Below are 20892 nucleotides of genomic sequence, written 5' to 3'. Positions count from 1 at the left end.
GGAGGATATAGTGGAGGCAATGAGAAGCCAGGTAACCCTCACGGAGTTAACCGCAGAGGACATCCAATTGCGGAAGGCATACGGAGGAACGCAGACGGCCACAATCAGGCTACCAGCGGAGAGCGCTCAGAAGGCGCTTAAGCTGGGAGTGCTGAGGGTAGGCTGGGTTAGATGCAGACTCCGCGAACGGGTCAGCGTCACCAAGTGCTTCCGATGCCTCGAATTCGGGCACATGGCACGGCAGTGCAGGAGCGAGATCGATAGATCAAAGCTGTGCAGGAGATGTGGTAAGGAGGACCACATAGCAAAAGACTGCGACTCGGAGCCACAGTGCATGCTCTGCAAGGGAAAGAGCGCCGATTGGAAGCACGTGGCCGGCAGCGGTAGATGCCCCCTGTTTAGGAGCGCCCTGTCGAAGAGATCAGCATGAGATGCACTCAACTGAATCTCAACCACTGCGAAGCTGCACAGTCTCTCCTAAGACAAGCAGTTAGAGAGCGGAAGACGGACGTCGTTCTTATATGCGAGCCATTCAGGACGATACCGGGAAGCGGCTGGACCAACAGCAGATGCGGGAAGGCAGCCATCTGGTCTGTAAAAACCCCCCCACGGGAAATATGCGCTGTGAACGACGGTTTCGTCAGAGCGAAGTTGAGAGGGGTCACCTTCTACAGCTGCTATGCTCCGCCGAGCTGGGACCTAGCGCGCTTCCAGAGGATGCTATCAGACATAGCAGAAGACTCGCGAGGCAGAGCGCCCCTAGTGATAGCGGGCGACTTTAATGCGTGGTCAGTGGAGTGGGGTAGCAGAGAGACCAACGCCATAGACACGTGTCTGCTGGAGGAGTTTGCGTCCTTGGATGTGGTGCTTGCAAACGACGGAAGGAAGCTAACGTACTTCAAGGCGGGACGCGGGTCTATTATAGATCTGACCTTCATGAGCAGCTCCCTCTGTAGGAGATCTACATGGAGAGTAAGCGAGGAGTTCACGTTTAGCGACCACCAGGCGATCCATTTTGACTGCGGAGAAAGTCGAAGGAGACAGCGTGCGAAGACGACCGGACCCAGATGGAAGGACGACCACTTGGACGTGGAAACGTTCAAGGAGTGTCTCCGCGACGCCAACTGGAGCCCAATGGGGGAAACGGCAGATAGCCTGGCTCTGCAACTTTCAATGCGCCTAGAGGAGGCGTGCGACGCTGCAATGCCGCGAAGGAAGCCGAGCAGACGAGGAGCACCCTGCTACTGGTGGAACGAAGAGATCGGCCAGCTCAGGAAAGCATGCCTACGGGCGAGGAGATGCTACCAGAGAGCGCGGGGTTGCCCAGAGTTCGACACGTTGGGAGACGATCTCCGTGTAGCCAAGCGAGCTCTTAAGCGAGCAATAAAAAGCAGCAAGTCTTGCTTTAAGCAGATATGCGAGGAGGCGGATATAAACCCTCGGGGGACGGCATACAAGGTCGTCACCAAGAAGATCAGAAGCCAGGAAACGCCGGAAGTAACGTGCCCGACGCTACTTCGTAGCATCGTGGAGGCACTTTTCCCACAGCACCCACACCAGGATGGGAGTTCTTCGCGCCAAGACCACGAACTGTGGCAGCCGATTTCCGCAGAGGAGGTGACGACAGCCATCCGGAGAGTCGGAGACAAGAAGGCCCCAGGTCCAGACGGGATACCCAACAAGGCCTTAAAGCTTGGAGCAAACACCAGACCGGAGGTATTCGTTGACACCTACAACAGATGCATAAGGGAAGGAGTTTTTCCCAAGCAGTGGAAGGTGCAGCGCCTAATCCTTTTGCCTAAAGGAAACAAGCCCCCAGAGGAACCGTCAGGATACCGCCCAATATGCCTGCTGGATACCGTCGGTAAAGTCTTGGAGAGGATCGTGTACTCTAGACTACTAGCAGTGATCGAAGAGAAGGAAGCTCTGTCAGAGTCCCAGTATGGATTCCGTAAGGCCAGATCCACGGTCGAAGCCATCAGAGCGGTCACCGACATCGCATCGAGGGCGATCGAGGGAACCCGATGGAGATTTATCACGAAGGAGTATTGCGCGGTTGTGACCCTGGACATCCGTAATGCGTTCAACTCGGCGAACTGGACCCGGATCAAGGAGACCCTTGGAAGAATAGGAATCCCCACCTACCTGCTCAGGATAATAGACAATTATCTGTCGGATAGGGTACTGAGGTACGAAACGGAGGAAGGACCGAAGCTCTACAAGGTGACAGCCGGAGTTCCGCAGGGGTCCGTACTAGGACCTCTTCTGTGGAACATAATATACGACGACGTCCTGAGAATCCAGCTTCCGCAGGGATGCCAGCTGATTGGCTTTGCCGACGACCTAGCACTGGTCGTAGTGGCCAAGAAGCTCCAGGCGATAGAGGCAACGACGAGCGAGGCAGTCCGGATCGTGTCCAGATGGATGGAGAGTGCAGGACTGGACCTGGCCGGCCATAAAACATAGGCCGTTCTCATCACGAGTAGGAAACGAGAAGGAACGTGTGAGTCGCTTCTGGGGACGCGACTCTACTTATACCCGTACTCAGTCAGTTATACATTTTTGAGCTTATGATTTTTTAGAATTTTAGAAAAAAAAAAATTTTACATTTTACATTTTTTTGCTACATCTGTTATGTACATCTACAATGTATATTTTACATCTAACATGTAGATTATAGATGTACCATTCATATTCTACATCTCCTCCGCTAGGGGTTGCTCGAGTTACATGCTACACTCTTCCCGAGATGTCTCCAGCCAATACCTTCTAAGCTAATGTCCAACGAGGACACTATAAGAAGACCCCACTGTAAAGTTGTTGGCTAGAGTTGCCTAAACAATTGACTAGAGTTGCCTAAACAATAGTCATACATAAAGCCAAAACAGAGACACCGATGACATAAGAAGGAATGGAGAAAAGGAGAGAGAGAAGAAGAAAAAGGAAGAAGTCCAGGTGTTCAACTTCTGACATTCATTCGATTGTCGACAGCAGAACGGACCAGAGACTAATAAAAGAGTCTCCACAAAAAAAAAGTCAAAAATTTAAAAATTAAAAAAAGAAAAACCAAGTTACAAATTGTTGCTGTTTCTTTGAAAAAACCACTCAACTACATAACTGGCGCAGCCGAAAAGGCTCGAATCTTGCTCCTAACTCGGTAAAAGTTGCGTAAGTGGAACAAAAACTATATAATTTTATTAGTGGATGTGAAATATACCATAATTTAAACTAAAAACTAAAAAACTAACTAAATTGAGAAGAATGCTTAGAAAATTGTGTGCAAGCTTATATGTGTGAGTATTTCCGTCTCTTTCGGTCTCACACGCTAACCATATTGCTGGTTCGAACAGTGCGGTACGGTCTCGAATTCGGGACTTCGTAGACTGCGTGTCGTCACTATCTGTCTCACTCACACATGCACGCCTTAGATTTGGTACGCCGTGAAATAGGTGACGTCATTTTTTTTGTCTCACTCACAAAGAAGGAAAAATGGTAAAATTAAAGAAGAAAGGAAAAGAGAAAAAGAAGAATTCAAAGAAAAAGTACAATTGATTCGTTCAGTTCAGTGCGAACGGCGTATTAAGTACAAATTTCAACATAAAATTACACAAAATAAAACAATTTATAAAAAACAAAAGATATGGATATAGTACGATGCGTAAAAATATACACAAAAAAAAAAAAAAATATCCTGTGAGTGTAGTCCAATCCAACATGTTCAGGGCGAACATTGGACGACGGCAACACTCTGGCGAGAACAACCAACGGTTCAGACAGACACACTGGACGCGAGTAAACAAGTTTGCTCGAACCGGTCACTGAGGTGTGTCTGTCCAGCCACAATAAAATCGGTTAATAATTAACGTATATTAATATATAACAAAAAAAAAAAAAATAAATAAATAAATAAATAAATAAAAAATAAAAAATTTTTGAATATAATTATTACATGAAATGAGAAACTAATGCTAAATTTATAATATTGTAATATTAGGTAAAACTACTCGAAATCCATTCCGACCAGTAGATGCGGTCAAACCAGGTTGGCTCGAACTGCAAGTTGCGTGTTGAAACTGGGTAGCTATACGGTTCCGACTGTGGCTGGCTCAATTCATTTACATCCGAGGTGGTTCCAGCACAACTAGACTGCAATCCTGATATAACTACAAAGCTCAAATTTCACATCCACAAAAGAAAAGAGAATATCAACACATCACACATACATACATGCATAAGTATCACTTAATAGAATTAATTATATGTAACAATACAAAACACCAATTAAACAACACAAAATGAACATTAACACTAGAAGTAGAACTAAGCTAAATAACAGTTCGCCAACCATAAGGGAACCAAATCAACTAATTGTACGACCACAAGCAAACTATTCCACCATGGATTTCTCAAACTCTGTGCCAAATAATCCAGCAGATGTATGTTCAGCCTTACGTATTCCGGACGCAATTAGATTCCTACCCGAATATGACGGTGACGCCAAAAAACTTAATGAATTTTTGGAAAATGTCGAAGAAATCGTGTCGCTCATCACGGGTACTGAAAATAAGCCGTACGGGAAATTTTTGTTAAGATCAATTAGAAATAAGATAGTGGGAAAAGCTAATGACGCCCTTACGGCATCAGAAGCTGGACTCAATTGGAATGAGATCAAGGAAGCCTTGATCACACACTGCTCTGACAAAAGAGATGAACAAACACTTTTGATTGAACTACACGGACTAGTCCAAAAGCAATTGTCAGTACAAAAACTCTGTTTGGTTACGCAGCCAAATAGTGGCCAAATGCATAGATTATAGCCAGTGGTGCAGCAGTAGAGTAAATCCTTATTATTGTTCGTTGTTTACACTGCCCACTGTACTAAATTGTCATTTACCTACAAACTCATGCACGCATTCATGCTCCCTCACGGCAGCAGCCTATGCAGCCGTTCTCTTTCGCCTCTTCATCCCACACCTTTCTTTCTATCGCCTTTCGCTATCACTCTCTCGATCTGTCGCTCTCTCGCTCGCATTAGGGCACAGGCAATTCGGCCCGCCTGCCCTTTGAATTAGTCTTGATCTTGCAATCACTGCGCATCGTCTTGGAATCGAGCTATTCAATCCGACACCGTCTTGAACCGACCCCCGCGTCTTCAATCTGACCCCGTCTTGAATCCAGCTAACTATCCTTTCGACTCTGTATCGCTTATTTACTTCACCACAATAAACTGTGAATATATATATTGAACAATCATCGCCTTTTTAATAGTATCGCAATACAACGCTACTGAAGAAGCTCAGTAGCTCAACATTTGGTGACCCCAACGTGATATAAACATAAACTCTTTAAATTGTATCACAAAAAACATTTTCGTTGGATAAATTCGCTTTGAACCACGGTGTTTCGGTTCATCGTTTGTGCACAAGCAACAGAAACGGTTCTCGCGTCATCTGCTTTGCGGTCTGCTTGCTTGCTGTTGTTTCGTTTCGGTTTCGTGCTCTCAGTGTGCATGCCTTTGTTGTTGTCGGATGCACAAGTGCAGTGCGTTTCAAACTGTTAGCTCTCGCTGCTGCTCTGTAAAACTGCAAGACTGTGTGTTTTTAAACGCTGCGATCGATTGTACAGTTCGTGTAAAACTGTTCGAGGTTATTCACCGGCTGTTAACCTCTACACTCTCTCAGTGACTCTAAGCCCAGCTTTTCTATTGAACATACACGATGGCTTCTAATAGCACCCCTTCGATCTTGCCCCCTCACCATTGTTCGTTGATTCGGAAGCTGCATTCTACAAGCGCAAGGTGCAATCCATGCTAGGGGCGGCACGGAGAATCGAAACGGCCGTCGGCAAGGAGAGGATTGGCGAGCTCAATGAGGAGGAGCTGAACGTGAGGCTGAAGCTGCTAGCGGATCTTGTAGCTTCATTCAACGAGCACCATAATGCCCTGGAGAAGATTGATCTCGATGAGATCGGTAGTCCCTTGAGGGATGAGTTTGACGAGTGCGTGGTCATGCTGGAGATTCGCATGAAGCGAGAGTTAAACAAGCGGCAGCCCACAATGCTACCATGTTCAACAATGCGGGCGGACCATGTAGGAGAGGCCCCAACTACGGTCGTCGTGCAAAGTCGGCCACGCCTGCCGGAGTTGAAGCTACCTGAGTTCGGTGGGGGCTACGCTCAGTATTCCTCGTTTTGGGGCATGTTCTCCTCCATTATAGATAAGGACCCTGACCTTACGAATGTCGAGAAGCTGCAGCATTTACGATCATGCCTAAAGGGACCAGCGCTGGACACGATCTCGTCGCTGGAATTTAGCCACGCCAGCTATCCTATTGCTCTAGATTTACTCAGCAAACGATTTAATAACAAGCGTCTCATCTTTCAGGCACATGTCACAGACATTCTGAGCTTGCAGCGTGTCGAGGCCTCATCTGTTTCCCAACTACGGTCCCTTTCGGATACAGTTAATGCCAATCTGCGAGCGTTACAAAGTATGGGGACAAAGGAGCAGATTGCTGACTGCATCCTAATACACAGCCTACTACAGAAGGTGGACAGCGCCACACAAACCAAGTGGGAGGAATGCTCGTCGTTGGATAGCATACCCTCCAGCCAGCAATTCGCCACGTTTCTGGAGCAGAGATGCCAGAGGTTGGAAACCCAAGAGCACGCAAATGATATGTACACCCAGAGCAGTCGGAAACACTGTCTAATCGCAACCAGCTCCAAGGTCTGTACATTCTGCGGTGATCCAGGACACTCCATTTATGCGTGTTCACAATTTGGGAATCTTTCCGCTCAACTTCGGCTTCAGGAAACTAAGAAGCTGTCACTGTGCACCAACTGTCTCCGAGCAGGCCACACGCAGGGTGCATGTCATTCTCGATCCTGCCGAATATGTGGTGCCAGACATCACACTCTACTTCACTTCGAGTCCCCGTCTTTCGGTTCTCAATCCATTCTGCCATCACTGTCACATTCTACATCAGCTCCGCAATTGCCCGCGGGACCCTCTGGCGTTGTACATACTGCAACAGCGTCAGCCACATCGCTTTTGGCCCAGAGTCACAGGCAGGACATCGTTCTTCTTGCCACTGCCATAATCAGCGTAAGGAATCGCTCTGGTACACTCATTCCATGCCGTGCCTTGCTTGATTCTGGATCGCAGGTGCATCTCATTACTTCTCGCCTGGCTCAGCAGTTGCAGCTTCAAAGGAAAGTGTCGGATGTTTTGGTGTCTGGTCTCGGCGAGTCGCGTGCCACATCGGAAGGATGCTGCGTAGATATCAACCTGGAATCACGCACATCAAGTTATGCCACGACCATTTCGGCAGTAGTTGCTCCCACCATTACGTCCAGTCAACCTAACTGCAATATCGACCTAAACAGCTGGAACATTCCCTGCAACACACAGTTAGCGGATCCCAAGTTCTACAAGTGTCAACCTGTGGACATTCTTATTGGAGCGGGACTGTTCTTTGAGCTTCTCTGCATTGGCCAAATCCAATTGGGAGCTGGTCTGCCACGTCTTCAGGAAACCAGGCTAGGATGGATAATTGCAGGAGAGGTGTCTCAGTCTCGCGCATCAGATCCACGTTCTCCTGTGTTATTTTCAGTTAACCAGTCTAAAGTGCCCCCTCGCACGAGTATTGGACCTCTTCGTCGAGTCAGGCATGGTTTCCGGAGTGGCTATACTAAAGACGTCACCTGGATCAACAAAGGAAATGTGGCTGCCAAAGAAGGATGTTAAAGACCCGTGATCTTCAACGGGGGGAGTATGTTTGGTTACGCAGCCAAATAGTGGCCAAATGCATAGATTATAGCCAGTGGTGCAGCAGTAGAGTAAATCCTTATTATTGTTCGTTGTTTACACTGCCCACTGTACTAAATTGTCATTTACCTACAAACTCATGCACGCATTCATGCTCCCTCACGGCAGCAGCCTATGCAGCCGTTCTCTTTCGCCTCTTCATCCCACACCTTTCTTTCTATCGCCTTTCGCTATCACTCTCTCGATCTGTCGCTCTCTCGCTCGCATTAGGGCACAGGCAATTCGGCCCGCCTGCCCTTTGAATTAGTCTTGATCTTGCAATCACTGCGCATCGTCTTGGAATCGAGCTATTCAATCCGACACCGTCTTGAACCGACCCCCGCGTCTTCAATCTGACCCCGTCTTGAATCCAGCTAACTATCCTTTCGACTCTGTATCGCTTATTTACTTCACCACAATAAACTGTGAATATATATATTGAACAATCATCGCCTTTTTAATAGTATCGCAATACAACGCTACTGAAGAAGCTCAGTAGCTCAACAAACTCTTCGACCAAATTACAGAAATTAAGTCAACCTTATTTAAATACACGGACGCTAAAGAGACTGACCCTGACATTATTAAGACAAAGAAATCCATATTCGCAGGAAGCTGCTTAAAGACTTTTTTATCAGGCATGAGGGGACAGCTGGGTGGAACAATTCGAGCTATGAAGCCTATGAATGGGCTATTCAAGAAAGAAATATATTTCTGCAGGGCAATAACATTAGACAGGAGAATAACATGACGCGACGCGTAAACAATTTTCGTCCAAACGAAAGATATTCAAGATATTCCAATGGAGAATACGAACAGGATAGATATTATCGAGGAAATTCGCAAAGAAAATATGTAGACTACAACCACAAGAACTACGACAACCGTTACTCACCTCACAACTACAATAGATATAGTACAAACGTACAAGAAAATAGAAATAGACCAACAATTATGCCCAATAAAGGAGTTGCACCACAGGGAAGTAACCCTAACAATAGATTTAGGTATAATATAAATAATATTCAAACTTTAGGAAAGGCACAGCAAGCAACTGAACACCTTCACAATATAGATGATGGCGCAAATTTTCGCGAAAAAGCCTCACATCCCAGACAGGATACATAAACAAAAATGATCATGGCCCTAATCTACCATATATTTTAATAAAACTTTGCCAATCCAAAGAACCACTTCGATTTTTAATAGATACTGGCGCATCTATTTCATTTATTGACCCATCATTAATACCGAACCATGATCATATAGAACTCAATATTCCGGTAACCATAAAAACAATTCTCAACACACATTATATACGTAAGAAAACTTACATTCCACTTTTTAACGAATTTAATGACAGACAACAATTCCAATTAATGCTATTCCACTTTCATGAATATTTTCATGGATTAATCGGAATGGATATTTTAAAACAAGTGGGAGCCATCGTTAACATTCCAAAACAAACTTTACGAACAAAAAATTTCGAAATCACTTTACATCAACAATTTAATTCAGCTACTGAACTACATATAATCGATGAAGAATCAAAGGCTCTTGTTCGATTGTCAGTTAGTATTCCTAATGGTGTGTTTATCTGCGACAGCATAAAAATTAGCGAAAATTTAATCATCAACGGAGGGTTATATAGAGCAGAGAATGGACATAGTCTAATGGAAGTAGTGAACTATTCAGAAGCAAAAATTATTTCTAGATTCACAATTAAAAGTAGACGAATTCCTTGAATCTGATTACTTGGAATCAAATCCCCTACCAAATATAATAGCACCAAACAATGGTGACAAAAATGATAACTTTAAACTGTTAAGGACAGAACACCTTAATGACGAAGAAAGATCAACCTTAAAAAATCTTTGCAAACAATTCCCAAATTTGTTTTATGAAGAAAACGATCATCTCTCATTCACAAATCTAGTCAAACATAAGATTAAAACCACAGACGAAATTCCAATATATACAAAACCTTTTAGATATAGTCGAATTGAATCCCAAGAAATAAAAAATCATATACATAAATAAACTGTTAGACCAAAATATTATCAAACATAGTCACAGTCCCTGGAGCGCTCCCGTGTTTCTAGTATCAAAAAAGATGGATGCATCAAACAAAAAGAAGTGGAGATTAGTGGTAGATTACAGAAAATTAAACGAAAAAACTGTTAAAGACAAATACCCAATGCCTAACATTAATGAAGTTTTAGATAAGATCGGTAGAGCAAAATATTTTACGGCATTAGATCTAGCTAGCGGGTACCATCAAGTGGAAATGGAACCTACAGATACGATAAAAACCGCTTTCTCAGCAGAAGGCGGACATTTCGAATTCATTCGTATGCCATTCGGCTTGACTAACCACTAACCCAGCCACGTTCCAAAGAGTAATGGATAATGTCCTAGCAGATCTAAATGGAAAATGCTGTCTGGTTTATCTAGACGATATAATAGTTTTTTCACCTTCGTTACAGGAACATAATACACACTTAGGGCAGATATTCGAAAAATTATCCAAAGCCGGGTTTAAACTCCAACCAAATAAGTCCGAGTTCTTTAAAAAAGATATAGAATATCTGGGACACATTGTTTCGAATGAAGGTGTTAAACCCAACCCAAAAAAAATCGAAACCATAAAAGCATTTCCAATGCCAAAAACAAGAAAGGAAATAAAGTCATTTCTTGGCCTACTGGGTTATTACAGAAAATTTATTCAGGACTTTGCGAAGATAACAAAACCACTGACCCAAAAATTAAAAGGAAAAGCAGCAGTAAAAATCGATGAGGAATATGAAAGAGCTTTCAAAAAATGTAAGACCTTGCTATGCAATGACCCAATCTGCGTTACCCAGATTTCAATAAACCATTTATATTGACTACGGATGCTAGTAACGTAGCCATTGGTGCCGTATTGTCACAGGGTGGCATAGGATCAGATAGACCGGTGTCTTTTGCTAGCAGGACCTTGTCAGATACTGATTTAAATTATTCCACGGTAGAAAAGGAAATGCTAGCTATAATATGGGCTACTAAATACTTCAGACCATATCTTTTCGGGCAAAAGTTTACTATAAGGACGGATCATAGACCATTAACATGGTTAATGAATTTTAAAGAACCAAACTCGAAATTAGTTCGTTGGAAACTAAAACTTCTAGAATACGATTATGAAATAGAATATACGAAAGGGTCACAAAACACAGTCGCCGACGCATTAAGTCGTGTATCAATAGACATTAATATGCATAGATCAGATACAGCAAAAAAATTAAACGAAATAAAAGTATCTGATAGCCCATTGAACGAGTTTAACATCCAAATCATTTTTAAGACTGATCAAAATTCAAAAGTAGAATTGGTGACACCTTTTAAAAACAAAATACGAAGAATATTTACAGAACAAAATTATACCATAGAAAAATTTGTAAAGATATTAAAAGACATTTTAAAAGCTAACAGAATTTACGCAATATTAGTTTCTGATATGGAATTTGAGTTAATTAAAGAAGCATATACAAAATATTTCGCAAGTACAGATTTGTATAAATTTGTTCGATGTAAATATATGCTGAAAGATATAAGTTCAACTGAGGAACAAGAATTAGAAATAAATAAATATCACACAAATTCTAATCACAGAGGCATTGAAGAAACATATAATCATATTAAAAGAACAATTTATTTCCCCCAAATGAAACAAAAAATCTCACAAATAATTAATAATTGTGAGATTTGTCAAACACTCAAATACGACAGAAGACCTCAAAAAATCAAATATCAGGAAACTGAATCGCCTCCATACCCGTTAGCAATAGTTCACATTGACCTTTATTTTATTAACGGAAAAATTATGTTAACAGTAATAGATAAATTTTCAAAGTTTGCTACTGGATACACTATACCTGCCAGGGACTGTCCAAATGTAACAAGAGCACTTAGGAATTTTCTTACTACACACGGAATTCCAGAAAAACTTGTCTGTGACCAAGGTGCAGAATTTTCTGGAAAAATCTTTAGGGATTTCTGTGACCAATATAATATACAGCTTCATGTTACTTCATTTCAACAATCATCGAGTAATTCTCCAGTAGAGAGACTACATTCCTCATTAACAGAAATTTATAGGATTATTTTAGCCAACAAGAAAAACAAGAAGCTAACTATAGATCATGAAGATATACTTAATGAAACGTTTATTACCTATAATAATGCGATTCACTCAGCAACAAAAATGACACCATACGAATTATTTACCGGACGGACACATACATTCAACAGGGAAGTTAAATTCAATAACGAACACGAATTCCTTAGCGAACTAAATGAATTTAGGGAAAAACTTTACAATAAGGTCCAGCAGGATAATCAGACAAAAAAAAAATAATAGAACACAGAAACTAAATAATGAAAGGAATGAACCGATACCGACACAAGAAAATGACATAATTTTCAGGAAAGAAAACCGAAGAAACAAATTGACTCCCAGGTTTACCAAACACTTAGTATTAGAAGACAAAGGACCGACATTAATAACGAATAAAAAACAAAAATTACACAAATCAAAAGTTAAACGATTGAACAAAAAAAAAAATAATACATAATCATATAAACATACAATACATATACAAAATTATTACACAGAAGATCGATGTAAACATACACTTACTAACCCATATCATATTAGGTTCCCTGAACATTAATGAATTGTTACATTTAAACATTAAACTAACCAAATAAATATTATTAATTAAAAATATATATTTATCTATTTATATATTCATATTGGTCTCGACACTATCACATTGGGAGAATCGCTAATCATAATCTTCAAAAGAAACAACATCGTATTGAAACTAGAGGAAAGTTCAAGTTTTCGTTCCGACCATTCGTTCCCTCTGGCCGTCTCTTCAATCCAGGGGGAGGAGTTACATGCTACACTCTTCCCGAGATGTCTCCAGCCAATACCTTCTAAGCTAATGTCCAACGAGGACACTATAAGAAGACCCCACTGTAAAGTTGTTGGTTAGAGTTGCCTAAACAATTGACTAGAGTTGCCTAAACAATAGACATACATAAAGCCAAAACGGAGACACCGATGACATAAGAAGGAATGGAGAAAAGGAGAGAGAGAAGAAGAGAAAGGAAGAAGTCCAGGTGTTCAACTTCTGACATTCATTCGATTGTCGACAGCAGAACGGACCAGAGACTAACAAAAGAGTCTCCACAAAAAAAAAGTCAAAAATTTAAAAATTAAAAAAAGAAAAACCAAGTTACAAATTGTTGCTGTTTCTTTGAAAAAACCACTCAACTACATAACTCTCGCGCACTGAACGCGGCAGAGTGTGCGAGCGAGAAGGAGAATGAGTTGTATTGTCGTTTGCCGGAGGGGGAAGGGGAAGCAACTGAAAATGAATTTCTTCATTCTGGCTACAATTATGATCCGGTCTGATTCAGATTCGGCAATCTGGTAGATAGGTCATTCTCTACGATACTGCGTTTTTAGTTTTATCGTATCTTTAAAATTGTGGCTGCCACAGATTTTCGTTTTTTATGGGTGCGGAAGGGGGCGGGGCGAAATTTTGAAATACACTTGTAGCAGTGGGATATCACATAAGTCTGGAAACCAAATTTGGTTGCCCTAGCTCTTATAGTCTCTGAGATCTAGGCGCTCAACAAGACGGACAGACGGTCAGACGGACAGACGGACAGACAGACATGGCTCTATCGACTCGGCTATTGATGCTGATCAAGAATATATATACTTTATGGGGTCGGAAAATTTTCCTTCTCTGCGTTACACACATCCACTTTTACCACAAATCTAATATACCCCTTAACTCTTTTTTGAGTGCGGGTATAAAAGGTGGAGTATGCGTCTTTCCAGGTGGAAAGTGCGACTATTAAGTCGCAGGACTCAATAAGGTATCTTGGCGTGATGCTGGACAACCGATTGAGCTACCGTGCCCACCTCGAGTACGTCAGCCAGAAAGCCTCCAGGATGCAGGCAGCCCTGTCGAGGATTCTCCCCAACATTGGGGGTCCAAAGGCAGGCCGGCGGCTACTCCTGTCAACAGTAGTGGCCTCGATCCAGTTGTATGCTGCGCCGGTGTGGTCGTCAGTCCTAATCGGCAACAAGAGCCTCCAAAAGAAGCTGTCAGTGCCCTACAGGCTCTGCGCTCTTCGAGTGGTGTCCGGATATAGGACGGTGCCGGATGATGCTGCCCTGGTCATCGCGGGTATGATACCGGTGGACATCCTAGCGACGGAGATGACGCAGCTATACGCAGAGCGTCCGGAGTCAGGAAGAACGGCAGAGACCATCCGAGCATCGGCAAGACTGGCGTCGATAGCAACATGGCAGGCAAGGTGGAACACAGCCACTAATGGACGATGGACCCACAGGATTGTTCCAGACATCGAGCCATGGATAGGGCGGCGAATCGGAGAGGTGAGTTATCACCTGACCCAATTATCAAGTTGCAGGCAGAAGAGAGCTCGGGAAATTCGATTTGGAATTGTATTTGGCTGTGGCTTTGGCTTTAGCCTTTGGCTGTGATTGTGGACAGCAATTACAATTAAAGCCAGGATTGCCACTGCTTTTTTTCTGCTGCTGCTGCTGCTGCTGGTCGTTGCCACTGGCCGTGGCAATTAATAAAGATTTTCTATAATGCCAGAGAGCCATAAGTCAGCTGGCATTCATTCCAAGCAGCATCATCGTATCCATTAAAATAGCTTCCAACTAAATTGAAAATGGCTTAATAGATAATATCACTCAAAATGAATGTGTCGCTTGGAAAGCGAAACAAATCGCTATGCAATCGATGCACCATAACCCTTGAAGCAACAGGTGAAGTTTGGTCAATGGATTTAGCCCTAGGACGGGCTAGAATATATATTATTATAATGTTGGGACAGGGGTAGAAGGTTCCTACATCCATTGTAGCCTGCTTAAAGCTGCGCACTTTTTGATCACCCATTCCACAATCCTTTCACTCACTTCGTTATTGTATTCCTTTCCTTCGGCAGGTATTATCTATTTGCGATCTCATCTGAACAAGTACCTATCAGTCGATCAGTTTGGCAACGTGCTGTGCGAGAGGGAGGAGCGGGACGCGGGCAGCCGCTTTCAGATCAGCATCTGCGAGTTTGGCAGCGGCTGTTGGGCACGCCCGACAAACTCGTCTGCACGGCCAAGACGCCCGGTGGCAGTGACTTTGGACGGTGCATTTGGCTGCACGGCCGCAGGTCAACTTGCGGTCCATCGGACGCAAGTGGTTCGCGCATCTGTCCGAGTCGCAGGACTAGATCCATGTGGATGCCAATATACCCTGGGGCGAGGATACGCTCTTTACTCTGGAGTTCCGGGCCGATGAGGGCGGGCGCTATGCCCTGCACACGTGCAACAATAAGTGAGTAGAATATAAAGCACCCATCCTGCTGATCCTCCTTGATATTCAATGCTCAATACTCATATTCAATCGCGCAGATACCTGAATGCCAATGGCAAGCTGCAGGTTGCGTGCAACGATGACTGCCTGTTCAGTGCCGAATATCATGGCGGACATTGGAGCCGCGCGACCGCCAGGGCCAGTACTTGTCGCCCATCGGCTCCAAGGCTGTGCTGAAGTCTCGCTCCTCGACGGTGACGCGCGACGAGCTCTTCTCGCTATAGGACTCGCTGCCCCAGGCCTCGTTCATTGCGGGCCTCAATTTGCGCTATGTGAGCGTCAAGCAATGCGTCGATGTGACGGCCAACCAGGATGAGGTCGGCGAGAACGAGACATTGCAGCTGGAGTACGATTGGTCAGCGCATCGCTGGGGACTACGCACCATACAGGATCGGTACTGGTGCCTCTCCGCCGGCGGCGGCATCCAGGCCACCAGCAATCGACGCTGCGCCGACGCATTGTTCGAGCTGATTTGGCATGACGACGGTTCGCTCTCGTTCGGGCCATCTGTTCGCCACCTCCGAGTCCATTGAGGAGATAGCCAAGTTCTACTTTTATTTGAGCAATCGGTAAGCATTTGCCATTTGGATCCCAACCCACCATACCACACAGACTGATGATTGATATCCATGATCTATGCGTGTTTTGCAGGCCCATTCTGGTGCTGAAGTGCGAGCAGGGATTCGTCGGCTATCGCACGCCCGGCAACCTCAAGCTCGAGTGGAAATGACAGCAACAAAACAATGTGGCAAATGTGGCAATGATGTTGTTGGTGGCGATGGCGATGCTACCTGGCAGTGGCAGTGGCCGTGTGGTCTCGTCAGGCAATGTGGCAGGGCAGTGTGACGCGGCTCTCGCTTCAGGTCCCCAGGTCGTGTACCGAGTCCGTGCGGCCATTGCAGTTATGTCACATGGCTGACTTAATTCATTCATTTAGACGACGCTGACAATTGTCCACGCCCTTTGTCATTTTGTTTTTGTCAACGATGATGATACGATGCGACGACGTCGCAGTGCATCAATGGCAGAGCCAGTTGAGGGCCAATTGGAGAATTATTATTGCCTGACATGTGGCAGTTGGACGCCAACGAAGGACTCGAATTGCCTCACATCACATCACATCCCATGCCACGTCAATCTATCCGCCACATCACTGGGGATCATACCGCGTGTGACCGTGTGTGGCTGGCTAGCTGGGCATGTGAGCTCCATCTTGTTGTGACAGTTGGCACCGTTTCTGTGTAACGTGGAAGCTACAGTCTCAGTCGCATGAGAAGGAGGTGGCACGGTGGCATGAGGGAATCATTTTCCCAGCCAGTCAATCGGTCGCTTGCAGCTTCTGGGCTTATTGCATTATTCTGCATCATAATGCTATTTGAGTCACTGAGTGAATTGGAATTCTGATTGGAACTTTGTAAGCAGCTTCAATAAATTTCGATCTGGGGAAAAAAACATCCCATAAGAGTGCAATAAAATCAATATTCGGTTTATTTAATCTTACCTTTCAAAAATAATGAGAATAATAAAGAAACGTTGACTATAATTTGAATCGTTATTCAAACCAGAGACGCTTGCGATATTGATGGAGCCTATCGATTCCAGGGCTGCATTTTCAGCAGTAATTAATTGAAATTTGCATAGGCGCCAAACCAAATTCAGCAATAAAATTTTCGATTAAATAACTTGGTTTGACTTGATTCCGTTTCTTTGACGCTAATTTATCTAAATTGTCGACGCTTTCGCGTTCATCGTCTTCCGCCAGCGCTACAATAGGTGCTTTCTTTCATAAAAAAATTTAAATAATTAACAGACTTTATTAGCATCCGAAACACAGCTGACTGTGAAGGGGCCTTGTAGTGCATGTACACCTGATCAAACGGCGCAGCCAGCGATACTCGATATATATGTGAGCTGTTAAGCCGAGCGGGAAAATTAAAAACTAAATTCAAAAAACAAAAACCTTTTTAATAAATAAAGGAAACAAATATAAACCAGTTATTTTAAGATGGTTAACAGAGACAGAGAACTATTTGAAGAATTTCAAGACATCTATTCAGAAGCTATCATAATTAGTATGGATATCCTGCTGGGAGACCGTCCAACGACCACACACACCCTTTCATTTATATTTTGTCTTCCATACAGACAGCCAAGTAAAAGTCAAACTATAGAGAGTGGAACTTGCAAAGCATCTAATGGAAGTGAAGCAGCATCTGAATTTCATAATCTGTTGATAATCCCAAGGCTTTTCCCCTCAGAACTGACCCAGCAAAATTTCTGTTGGATCCTGTATATATGCATGTATATGGTATGTATATATTTCATATGTATCATACATCATTTCCATTTTAAGATTTAGCAACTAAATTGGGATTAGTTTTCCATTTTAGATACGTTTAAAGTGTGCAAATAAAAGAAATGAAATTAAAAACAAAAATACCAAATTATTGGCGCAAATTATTGGCGCAAATAAATAACAAAAGACTAATACAATACATCAGAGTGTACTATATAGTATAGATATATATATGTATTTATGTATGTAGATATATGTATGTATGTATGAAGGATATGATTGATGCCTTTGCCAGAGTAATTGGAGATGTAATTATGCCCGTACTCAAAAAAGAGTTAAGGGGTATATTAGATTTGTGGTAAAAGTGGATGTGTGCAACGCAGAGAAGGAAACGTTTCCGACCCCATAAAGTATATATATTCTTGATCAGCATCAATAGCCGAGTCGATAGAGCCATGTCTGTCTGTCCGTCTGTCCGTCTGACCGTCTGTCCGTCTGTCCGTCTCGATGAGCGCCTGGATCTCAGAGACTATAAGAGCTAGAGAAACCAAATTTGGTTTCCAGGCTCATGTGATATCACACTGCTACAAGTGTATTTCAAAATTTCGCCCCGCCCCCTTCCGCCCACACTAAGGACGAAAATCTGTGGCAGGCACAAATTGCCCCAATTGCCCTAGCTCTTATAGTCTCTGAGATCTAGGCGTTATACGAAACGAAATTCCGACCATCGGCAGTTTATCGCTCAAAACGAAACACCTTCGAGACTGATTTTATTTTTTTAGAGATTATTTACCCAACGGCATTCCCAATTTTTCTATTTTTTTATAGCTTATTCATTTACTCCGTGGAATTCCCCGTTTTAATTTATTATGAAGTTAGAAAAAATGTAGCAGGTTCCAGGTTTCTTGAATAATGACGATCTGGCAGCACTGATCCAATGCTGACGCCAGTTCTCGCCACGTGGAAGTTGTCGCAAATTGTAAATACACAAGCAGACACATACAGACATGCATATAAAAACATATGCATGTAAATATGTATGTGGCTTATTCGTGTATATAATTGTCCTGGAACATCCATACCCACGTAAACAACAATCGATGCCTTGTAAATAAAAGACTCGGTTCAATGCCCTTTTAGCCCACTGTGCGTGTATTTCAAAATTTCGCTCCGCCCCCTTCCACCACCACAAAGGACGAAAAACGCAGTATCATAGAAAATGACCATATCTACCAGACTGCCGAATCTGAATCAGATCGGATCATATATATTATATATATATATTATATATATTATATATATATTATAGCCAGAATGAAGAAATTCATTTTCATTTGCTTCCCCGTCTCCCCTTCAAGAAACACGATACTGATTCTCTTTCGCGCTCGCACACTCTGCGGCGTTCAGTGCAGCAACCCCTAGCGGAGGAGTTGCATAATCTAAATGGAACATGTACAATCTACATGTTAGATGTAGAATATATGTACATTGTAGATGTAGATAACAGATGTAGCAAAGAAATGTAAAATGTAACATTTTTTTTTTCTAAAATAATAATTTTTAATAATTTCTATTCTTAATAATAATTTTTTAAATAATTTCTTCTTTTATTACAGATTAATTTTAGTTAAGCTTAGTGTCTAAAAATTTTGTTTTTGCATAATAAAATTGCTTGCTTGAGACTGTGTTTGCGCTTGTGTGTGTATGTGTATGTGTGTGTGTGGTTTGTTTGTGTATTTAGGGCATAGGTGTATGGGGTTGTAGGGTGTAGGGTGATGGTATAGGTGTAGGGGGGGTAGGGGTGCTATTGCTCATATCAATATGTATATATAAATAAATTTATAGGAATATGTGTTGTAATGTCCTATTTCAGGCTGAGGTATGCATCAGCCTGTCCAGGGTCCTGAATTACAAGATATTTCTAATTCACGAGGACTTTATCGGGAAACCAGGAACTTTGCCAGAAACTGAAATAGAAATCACAACACTTTTTGGTTCTTTTAATTTTTAATGGTTTTCTTTATTCTTCCGTATTCTTCCGTATGATTATTCTACCCGGTTATGTTATGTTTACTTGTACTACGACGCGGATGGTGATTTTTGACTGACGCCCGCGATGGCTGATTGACTGCCTCCCCCGATGGCTGGTGGACTGCCTTTTTATAGATCGGCCGGCCTTCCATGAATGTCTTATAGATATCTTATTTCTACTCCAGACCGTAAGAAGGGTTCTTACATAAATATCTATGGTCGAGGTATAGTCTGCGCGTGTAGACGGGCTGATCGGTAACAGAAGGTTACCTAATCATTTGCCCTGCAGTCAATGTCCGAGTTGGAGACTGCTGACTGGCTTGCGCATGTGGGGGGGTTTTGCTTGGTAGTCGAGAGTTACCTAAGCAATCGCCTCCCAATAGGTGTCCAATGTCCCCGGTAAGGTGATCGATATGCACCGGTACCGTGGGAAAGGAATTTAACTTTAGGGAAATTTGAGATTCTTACTTGGCTTTTTATTTATATGGTTATACATTTAAAGATATTTAAAGAGGTTTTACTTAGTGTTCAGTTATGCGATTATACTTGTAGAGATATTTAAAGAGGTTTTACTTAGTTGTGACGAACCATGGGGAACCATGGCGACAAGTACTGGCCCTGGCGATCGCGCGGCTCCAATGTCCGCCATGATATTCGGCACTGAACAGGCAGTCATCGTTGCACACAACCTGCAGCTTGCCATTGGCATTCAGGTATCTGCGCGATTGAGTATGAGTATTGAGCATTGAATATCAAGGAGGATCAGCAGGATGGGTGCTTTATATTCTACTCACTTATTGTTGCACGTGTGCAGGGCATAGCGCCCGCCCTCATCGGCCCGGAACTCCAGAGTAAAGAGCGTATCCTCGCCCCAGGGTATATTGGCATCCACATGGATCTCGTCCTGCGACTCGGACAGATGCGCGAACCACTTGCGTCCGATGGACCGCAAGTTGACCTGCGGCCGTGCAGCCAAATGCACCGTCCAAAGTCACTGCCACCGGGCGTCTTGGCCGTGCAGACGAGTTTGTCGGGCGTGCCGCCCAGAAAGTAGCCGCGCGACTCGTTCTTCAGCGCCCAACGGCCGCTGCCATCCTCGCAGATGCTGATCTGAAAGCGGCTGCCCGCGTCCCGCTCCTCGCTCTCGCAAAGCACGTTGCCAAACTGATAGCTGATAGGTACTTGTTCAGATGAGATCGCAAATAGATAATACCTGCCGAAGGAAAGGAATACAATAACGAAGTGAGTGAAAGGATTGTGGAATGGGTGATCAAAAAGTGCGCAGCTTTAAGCAG

The 20892-nt window shown here is 43.3% G+C and overlaps 2 pseudogenes; one reads left to right on the top strand and one right to left on the bottom strand.

Annotated features, from left to right (window-relative positions):
• The first annotated feature begins 13757 nt into the window (after positions 1–13757).
• LOC111078281 lies at positions 13758–16015 on the top strand (annotated as a pseudogene).
• A 4121-nt stretch (positions 16016–20136) lies between these two features.
• LOC111081979 overlaps positions 20137–20892 on the bottom strand; it is a 35234-nt pseudogene continuing 34478 nt past the window's right edge.

Source organism: Drosophila obscura, unplaced genomic scaffold (genome assembly GCF_018151105.1).
Source record: "Drosophila obscura isolate BZ-5 IFL unplaced genomic scaffold, ASM1815110v1 contig_201, whole genome shotgun sequence".
In the NCBI taxonomy this organism is placed as follows: domain Eukaryota; kingdom Metazoa; phylum Arthropoda; class Insecta; order Diptera; family Drosophilidae; genus Drosophila; species Drosophila obscura.
The sequence above is the reverse complement of the archived record's forward strand: the minus strand, read 5'-3'. Positions and strand labels throughout refer to the sequence as shown.